At 35.0% G+C, this 8,395-nt stretch overlaps 1 pseudogene; it reads right to left on the bottom strand.

Moving 5' to 3' along the window:
* Positions 1–314: 314 nt before the first annotated feature.
* On the bottom strand, positions 315–1,784 carry LOC125094257 (splicing factor 3A subunit 3-like; annotated as a pseudogene).
* Between the last annotated feature and the right edge of the window lie 6,611 nt (positions 1,785–8,395).

Raw genomic sequence — 8,395 nt, 5'->3', positions numbered from 1 at the left:
AATTTGTCCAGCTCCTTGCTTGATTAGCTGACTATGAATAGACTCTGATAGAATTTCCTAATGAAGCTGAGGTCTCAAACACAACCTATTTTATTTTATTTTTTAAAAAAATTTTCTGACAGAATCTTTTAAAAGAAAACAAATATACATTCCAACTCTGAAACCTGCCAGCATGCCTTGTTTTATTACAAGATGCATGCTAGACCATAAGACTAAGCGGCAGAGTCTTCAGGAACATTTGGTTGGGAGAAACAGAAAAATCAGATTTTAGGTAAGCCTGGGCAAGCCCCAAAGCTAAGATACATCCTCGAATACTAGAGCAGTCCTCATCTTTTCAGATCCTCAGAGGTCTTCTTATTCACAACATTCACACTGGAGTCTTCATATTCTTTGTCAGGGTCATGCTGCTGTCATTCTGATGCCTTCTGAAGTTTCAGCTAGGCCCATGGGGAGATGACAACTTCACATTAGCAAAGTGGGCAGTGTTTGGGATACCCAAACGCCTCATGCCATGAGCATGGCCATACAGTACAGTGTTGTTGGAAGGCATCCTAACCTCAGTAGGTATACTTCCCACAAATCTCACAGTTGTAGTTTAGACTATGAAGCTTATACCTATAGAGTAGGGAATGGGTTTGCCATCCCAGTCAAGGGGCAGGTTTTGGGGGTTGTAAATGATCTCATACTTCTCATCTTCACCTTCACTCACACTGATCTGCTTGTGCCTCTCTACTTTTCTACTTCTCACTATTCCCTTATCCTGGCCCCCTTGTTTTGTACATTTTTATGAGGGAGATGATGCTCTTCCCCAAGAATCTCTATGTATTCATAGATATAGGCTTCTAGGAAGGCAACGTCCTTATTCCTTTCAGTGTCTCATTTCACTTTTGGTGGGATTTATGGTAAGCAGCAAGGCGTCAGGTGACTCCAAGGACTTTCCTTTGGTGTTGAATAGCCTCTGGGCTCACTCTTCTAGGGTCCCACCACACTTCATACCTTAAGCTAAGAGAGCAGATTTTAAGACTAAAGGAGGCCAACTCTTCCCAAGAAAAGAATGCATACAGGTCAAAATGGGTGCCAGCATGAGTCAGGGCTCTACTTGTCTTTTTGGCCATCCAGGAAAGACACCATTCTCCTACTTCTCAACTCATTACAAATCTTCCTAAAAATCCATTCTGATATTGGAGCAGCTTCACTCAATCCATGTAATCTTGAAGGTAGTCAAGAAACATCTCTAGGTATCTCATATTTGATGTTATTCCTCTCTAGGAATGTCAAATAATTGGTCAAAAATGGACAAGTATGTGATATAATCTAGCCTCTCCCAAGACCTTCAGGTTAATGTATTTGAGGTTAACAGTCATGGATAACAAGGTAATGACCATATCCCTCTTCATCTGTGAACTCCACCAAGTTCCATGCCTGTTCACTTGGATTCTCTCAAACCTTCAGAAGGTCCTCAAATTCCACTGACATTGGCAGACAGATCTCATTTGGGATCCAGTGGAATTCCTTTTGCTTTAGTCTACGATAAAATTTGGCAAATTCATTGGGTCTTGAATGGCATTGAGTTCTTCCTTCCTTAACCCATTATTATCATAATACAAATCCCAAATCCCACAGGTTTTTACTGATTTCCTTGTAGCTCTCTTGCATGGCCCATATACAGTAGTCAGAATTGATCTGGTACCAGAGCATGGACTTCTTAGCCTCTCTTTGGCCATGATGTCTATAAGTCATTCCTACTCATGATACTGATGTTGCTGCTCCAGAGCTGCTTCCATTTGCCCTCTGCCTTTACACCTCAGTTCAGACCACTTGGATGGCCACAAATGACTTCAAACATTGTCTAATTTAATGCAAAGAAATGGATGAAATGGTTTATAGAGATAGGAATGTTAGAGGAGATTTATCATGTGCCTTTTCATATATCTTTAAATATCTCCCACAGATGCCTTGGATCATGCTATTGAAAAACTTGATGAGGAAAGCACTAGCATTGAGATTTCTACCTACTGAAGGCTAGAAAGAAGGCAGAAGATGCCACCATTGATATTCATTCCTTGATTTTATTAGAATTGGTATGATATGAGACTTTAAGAAGCCAAATAGTAGTTTATAATTGCCAGAAATAAATTAGGTCTCAGGTTTAAAAAAGATTTGTGGCTGTGGATAAGTGATACTTAGGTATCAATAACTAAAATAATTAGATAATGCAATTAGAGATTACTTGACCTATACAGCTGAAACTAGAGGTCTTTCAAACAGACATATCTTTGTTTGCTATGAAAATTAATGGTCCGTCCTGTGATTCCCAAACATGACTAAGCTCACAGATTCATCACTTCCTAAGGGAAAGTTATACCATCTCCAGAAGATTTTCCAATCACATTACAAATATGTATACCATAAGTCTCATTCCTAACCTTTCCTAAAAGGACCAAGACTCTTTTAACTGGGTAACCAGGCCCTAGGGAAAAGAGAAATAAACCAGTATTAGAATTTTTGGACATTTCTCTAAACTGATAGTTTTTTCTCAAATACAGAGTGCCGTTCAGGTCTGCTGGTTAGACTTAGGGGTCATGGGGATCAGGTAGTAAGTATAATTTATCCCAAGAATGTCTTACAGTGAGCTCAGTGCATATAAATTCATCTTACATATAAATCTACAGTCAGTGAATACAGGTTTAGACCAGATACACTTAGAAACTGTCAGAATCATCCAATTTGATACAAAAACTTTGAAATAAATTTATTATGGAAGAAAAGGCCAAGTACATAGACCAAGTGTCAGAGAGTACCAACTACATTCCAGAATTTAAACTAAAAGCAATACTGCATCCATAACTGAAGAATAAAGCTCAGTACAACCACTAAAAATTGAAAATATTCTTATCAGAGTTCCTTTTAAGTTGCTTATTTGGCCTTTACAGAACAAAATTGTGTGTGTGTGTGTGTAGATACACACTCTGCTCTAAAAAAAAACACAGAAAAAAAAAAACCTTTTTTTTTTCATTTTAAAATAATAAAAAATATTTTTAGAACACTTCATGTAAAATGGAATACACAAACATTTTATTTTAAAACTACTTTTAGGACTTTCTTTCCAAGAAGCCAACAAAAAAAAAGTATCAAAGTTTCAAAAATAAAAATGTATTCCCAAAAAAGAGTTTAGTAAAAAAATAGGGTAAGGATAATTTATAAAAATGGTACAACACAGGGGCGCCTGGGTGGCGCAGCGGGTTAAAGCCTCTGCCTTCAGCTCAGGTCATGATCCCAGGGTCCTGGGATCGAGTCCCGCGTCGGGCTCTCTGCTCAGCGGGGTGCCTGCTCCTCCTCTCTCTCTGCCTTCCTCTCTGCCTACTTGTGATCTCTATCAAATAAATAAATAAAAATCTTTTTTAAAAATGGTAAAACACAGAATGAGTTAGAGGTAAAAATTTAGTATAAATCTTAGGATTCCAGATGGAACATGGATTTTGTTTTAAGTGAATATTGTGTTTTACATTAAATACAAAAGACACATTCTATTCTCCTTATTGGAAGTAATAGAAGTTTAATGGAAGAAGTAGGTACAATTTAAAAATCTTTGGCTAAATAACAAATATTATATATATTGAACAAATAGTTTGAAACATATTTAAGGTGGTTTTAGCATTCTCACTGTCTATATCATGCATAGAGAATAAGTTGGAAAGAAATATTTTTTGAACAGAAAGAAAGTGTTACTCAGTACTATGCAGAAACATAATCAATCATGGAATAAGATCTAATATAAACAATAGATATTCCTGCTATCACTATGTGAAATAGCCTAAGAAATTCATTATTCTTAACCTTTAGTCATAGGTTTACCATATGCACCCAAGGGAAAACACTTTCATGGAGTTCTTTCTGAAATCATTGTACCCTCAAAATATGGTAGATAAAATAATGACAACTTTTTGTGCATTTTATAAAAACATAATTATAATTTCAAAATCAAGCATGAAAAAATATTGCAAGGGTGTACCTGTGCTACAACGTACAACATAAACTCTATGAAGCCAGGATGTGGGCCTTGTTATTCTTTTAATCTCCTATATTCTCTAAAATAGTACTTTACAGAACTTTTCAAAACCAATATACTACAATAAAATCTGATTAGAGTATTCTGTCATTACTCTTCTGTGTCCTGTAATAACATTCCCTCATTTTCCTCATGTTTGTGCTGAGGTATGATGTGTTTTAAAATTTACATACCATTAATAAATATTTCAGTTTGGAAAATTTTATCTCCTCTGATGCTTTGTTAAGAATAGAACATCTGGGATATGCCCTGTTGAATCAATTCTCATGTATTCATTTCTTTATATTATTGGCTATACATCTGTTATACTGTCTTCATGGGTTAAATTGTTTCCCCTTAGAATTCATTAAAGTCCTGACTTTCAGTACCATAAAATATGACCAACTTATAAATCTCTAAGATCTTTACATAGGTAATCAAGTGAAAATGAAGTCATTAGGTTAGGCCCTAATCCAAAATAACTGATCATCTTATAAAAAGAGGAAATTTGGATACTGACAAGCACACAGGAAGAATATCATATGAGGCTGAAGGTTGAAGGGGTGTTCCTCTACAAGCCAAGAATGGTGAAAGATTGCCAGTGACCTATCAGAAAATAGAGAAGGGACATAAAATGATTCTGTATCACAGCTTTCAGTAGGAACCAATCCTACCTATACCTCGATCTCAGATTTTTAGCTTCTAGGACAGTGAGAAAATAAATTTCTGGTTTTTAGGACACCAAGTTTGTTATGGCAGCCCTAGCAAACTAGTACAAACATCTTTAGAAGATAAAGGCCAACTTTTATTCATTAAATTCTAGAGACAATGGCAAAATTTCTCTTAGAACAAAAAATAGAAGAGCGTGTTCCAGAATTACAAGTAGGAAAAAATAATGTAAAGCAAAAGAAAAAACACTGAAAAAAAGGAGGATATAGCATTAAGTCCCTGGTAGAGTTATAGCAGAGAATGTCTAAGTTGTATGGAAGAGAGGTGTGCTATGATAGGGAAGCATGAATCATGATACTGGAATCAGGATAACTCTGCATACTTTACTTATTCATGTTAAAACCAGGAAATGAACAGCTACCAGGAAATTTTAAGGACTAGAAAAATTCAGGTCTCCATCAGAGCAGAAAGACTTAATTAAACATGTGGGTATTTAGTAAAAACTTCAAAAAGTATGTTAGTTGGTAGTAAAATTAAAAGGCCTTAAAGTAAAATATATTCTACTCTGGTCAAAATAACATAACATAGCAAATAAAAAATATATATATCCTCCTATAAACAAACTTTGAAAGAGTACAACCGAGCCAAAAATTAAGAAAAAATGACAACAAAACAAAAGTCAGTACTCTAAAGAAAGACAACTAAATTCAATCTGGTGAATATAAGCCTAACCATGATGTTCATTAATTTGAATACAAAAAGATGAAGCACATTATTTAGAATGCAGAAATTGTGAGACTATAGAAAAGAATAATATTCACTTACATGCAAAATTAAAATGATAGAAAAGGTTATACCATGCAGACACTGATTATACAAAATCAAGAATGGCTATATTAATATAAATCAAATTAGAATTCATAACAAAAAGTGTTATAAAGGACATAAAGGGATATTTCACAATAACAAAGAGGTCAATTAATAAAAGTAGTGTAGGAGCATCTGGGTGGCTCAGTGGATTAAAGCCTCTGCCTTCAGCTCAGGTCATGGTCCCAGGGTCCTGAGATCAAGCCCTGCATCAGGCTGTCTGCTCAGCAGGGAGCCTGCTTCCCCCTCTCTCTTTCTCTGCCTGCCTCTCTGCCTACTTGTGATTTCTGTCAAATAAATAAAATCTTTTAAAAATTAAAAAAACTAAAATAAGTAAAAGTAGTGTACAATACCAAATATTTTTGCTTTTAATAATAGAGTTTGAAAATACAAGAAGCTACAACTGAAAGAAAAATAGAAAAAATCAAAATATTTTCAGAGACTTCCACAATTCTCTCTCAGAAACTGACAAAGTGTTTAGAAGACAAAAACACTATAAAAGACATCAACATGATCTTATTGACATAGGCAGAGCAATAGCAGAAAAACATTCTTTTCAATTGCACCTGTGAATTGACCATGATAAACCACATGTTTTTTCATAAAATATAAAATGATTAAATTATGTAAAGACCATTCTCTGATCAAAAGAGATTATATTAAAATCCATTAAAAAAATAGTATCTGGAAAACACCTAAGTTTTGTAAATTAACATAACCTAACATTATTTTTTTTTCATCATGATAATTGTACTCTTTAATCCCCATCCCCTCTCCCCCTCTCCCCCCAGTCACTTCCTCTCTGGTTAACCATTGATTTGTTCTCTATAGTTAGAGGTTCTTGGTTTCAATCTCTCTCTCTCTCTCTCTTTTTCCCTTTACTCATTTGTTCTGTTTTTTAAATTCCACATATGAATGAGATCATACAGTATTTGCCTTTTTCTGACTGGCTTATTTCACTTAGCAATATACTCTCTAGCTTCATCCATGTTGTTGCACATGGTGAGATTTCATTCTTTTCTATGGCTAAATGATATTCCATTGTACATATGTACCACATCTTCTTTATCCCTCCCATGGATGAGTCTAAGTGATGGACACTTGGAGTGCTTCCATAATTTGGTTATTATAAATAATGATGCTATAAACATAGGAGTGCATGTATGTCTGAATTACTGTTTTTTGTTTTTTTTTTTTTAATGTCTGGGTTGCATATCCAATAGTGTAATTCCTGAATCAGGAACTTCCATACTGTTTTCCATAGTAGCTGCACCAACATATATTCCCACTCACAGTATAAGAAGGTTCCTTTTTCTCCACATCCTCACCAACACTCCCTGTTTCTTGCATTTTTTATTTTAGCCATTCTCACAGGTGTTAGGTGATATCTTGTAGTTTTGACTTGCATTTCCCTGATGACCAGTGTTGTTGAGCATCTTTTCATGTGTCTGTTGGCCATCTGTATGTCTTCTTTGGAGCAACATCTGTTCATATGTTCTGCCCATTTTTATTTGTTTTATTTTATTTAAGTTCAACCAATTAACAAATAGTATATTGTTAGTTTCAGGAGCAGTTTAGTGATTCATCAGTGCTCATTAAACTAATGTGCTTATTACACAGTGCTCAATACATCAAGTGCCCTCTTAATGTCCATCACCTAGTTACACCATTCCTCCACTCTCTTCCTCTCTACCAACCCTCAGTTTGTTTTCTATAGTTAACAGTGTTTTACAATTTGTCTCACTCCTTGATTTATTTTTCCCTCCCTTCCCCTATGATCCTTTTTTGTTTCTTAAACTTTACATATGAGTGAAATCATATAATTTTCTTTCTCTGACTTATTTCAATGGACATCTGAGCTCTTTCCTTATTTTGACTATTGTGTACATTGTTATTATAAACTTTGGGGTATAGTTGCCCCTTCAAATCAACATGTTTGTATTCTGCACATTTTTAATTGTATTATTTATTTTTTCAAGCATTGAGTTGTATCGATTCTTTATATATTTTGGATACTAACCCTTTACCTGATATGTCATTTGCAAATATATTTTCCCATTCCATAGGATGCCTTTTAGTTTTATTGATTCTTTCCTTCACTATGTAGAAGCTTTTTATTTTGATGTAGTCCCAATAGTTTAGTTTTGCCTTTTTTTTTTTTTTCCCTTACTTCCAGAGGTGTATTAGTAACCGGTTGCTACATCTAAGGTCAAAGAAGCTGCTGCTTAGCTCATATTAAGGATTTAATCCATTTTTAGCTTATTTTTGTGTCTGGTGAAAGAAAGTGGTCTGGTTTCATTCTTTTGAGTGTTGCTGTCCAGTTTTCCTAACACCATTTGTTGAAAGCACTATCTTTTCCCACTGGATATTCTTCCCTGTTTCTTCAAAGATTAGTTGACCACATAGTTGTGGGTCCATTTTTGGGTTTTCTGTTATATTCCATTGATCTAAGTGTTGATTTTTATGACAGTACCATACTGTTTTAATTACTGATGCTTTGTAATATAACTTGAAATCTGAAATTGTGATACTTCCAGGTTTTTTTTCATTTTTTTAAAGAGTTATTTATTCATTTGAGAGAGGGGAGGAAGGAGTAGAAGGAAAGGGAGAAAGAATCTCAAGAAGAACCCAATAAACATGGAACTGGATGTGCAGTTCACTCCCACAACCCTGAGATCACAACCTGAATGGAAATCAAGCATCAGATGCTTAACTGAGTCACCCAGGCACCCCTTATTTTCCTTTTCAAGATTTCTCTGACTATCCAAGGTCTTTTGCTCCCATACAAATTTAAGAATTGTTTGCTCTAGT

Source organism: Lutra lutra, chromosome 2 (genome assembly GCF_902655055.1).
Source record: "Lutra lutra chromosome 2, mLutLut1.2, whole genome shotgun sequence".
Taxonomy (NCBI): domain Eukaryota; kingdom Metazoa; phylum Chordata; class Mammalia; order Carnivora; family Mustelidae; genus Lutra; species Lutra lutra.
The sequence above is the reverse complement of the archived record's forward strand: the minus strand, read 5'-3'. Positions and strand labels throughout refer to the sequence as shown.